Source organism: Nematolebias whitei, chromosome 6 (assembly GCF_014905685.2).
Source record: "Nematolebias whitei isolate Nwh7 chromosome 6, NemWhi1, whole genome shotgun sequence".
NCBI classification, from domain to species: domain Eukaryota; kingdom Metazoa; phylum Chordata; class Actinopteri; order Cyprinodontiformes; family Rivulidae; genus Nematolebias; species Nematolebias whitei.
This window is the reverse complement of record NC_056503.1, coordinates 28,762,556-28,763,804: the sequence shown is the minus strand read 5'-3', so window position 1 is coordinate 28,763,804 and position 1,249 is coordinate 28,762,556. Positions and strand designations below refer to the sequence as shown.

The 1,249-nt window shown below is 35.9% G+C and overlaps 1 long non-coding RNA gene across 1 annotated transcript in view; it reads left to right on the top strand.

The window, feature by feature from the left end:
- The window catches only part of LOC119410613, a 38,753-nt gene that overhangs the window by 21,487 nt on the left and 16,017 nt on the right, over window positions 1-1,249 (top strand). The gene's annotated exons all lie outside the window — the stretch shown is intronic.

The following is a 1,249-nucleotide window of genomic DNA, read 5'->3' as shown; positions in this document are numbered from 1 at the left end:
ATATATATATTTCCATTTAAAGTAATGCTGTTGATTTAGTACAAACCTCATTTGAAGCCAGAGTTAAAGGAAATACTCTGAATGATGCTAGTCAAGTTATTTAGGTGCTCACTAATATGTCATTAACTTTTCTTTCACAGTAATCCTAATGTCAGAGTCGTAAGCGTGTAATATTTAAATAAATGTTTAATAAAGGCAGAAGCCAGAATGATCTAACAGGGATTATACTTAATAGTAATACATGTTAAATTGCTTGTAATTTTTTTTCTTCATAAACAAAGATATGCCAACTAAAGAACAATATTACTGTAGTTTTTGAATGGCTGTGAATCTGGTGATAACATTTATGAAAGAAAATCTTAAATCTTTGTGTTATTTTTGATCCAGCTGTCTTTTATTCCCCACATTAAAACGTTACTAGAACCGCCTTCTTCCACCTGCGTAATATCGCTAAAATTAAAAACATCTTATCTAAAAATGATGCAGAAAAACTAGTTCATTTTATCACATCTAGACTGGACTATTGCAATGGTTTGTTATCTGGGTGTCCAAAGACTTCTTTAAAAGTTACCAGTTACCAGTTGGTCCAAAACACTGCTGCCAGAGTTTTAACTGGAGTTATAGATCATCTCTCTCCATTTTTAGCTTCTCTCCATTGGCTCCCTGTCAAATTCAAAATCTTACGTCTAACCTACAAAGCCCTCAACAGCCTAGCTCAATCTCATTTTAGATCTTATTGTCCCATATTTTCCTAACAGAGCACTTTGCTCTTAGACTGCAGGTTTACTTGCGGTTCCTAGAGTTTCCAAGAGCAGAATGGGAGGAAGATCTTTCAGTTATCAGGCTCCTTTCTTGTGAAACCAACTTCCAGTTTCTGTCCATGAGGCTGACACATTGTCCAGTTTTAAGACTGGACTTAAGATGTTCCTTTTTTTATAAATCCTATAGTTAGGGTTGGCTTGTTATGCTGCCGTAGGCTTAGAATAATAGAGGACAAATTGACCTCATTTCTTAAAATTAATTGTTACAATTGAATTGTATTCATTTGATATTATTTCTATCTTAACATGTGATTCTTGACCTGCCATTGTGTATCTGTTCCTCCTTCCTATTCCTCTCAAACCCAGCTGGTCGCAGCAGATGACCACTTGTCCTGAGCCTGGTTCTGCTAAAAGTTTCTTCCTCTTGAGGGAGTTTTTCCTTCCCACTGTCGCCTTCATGCTTGTTCAAGATGAGAGTTCTGTGATGG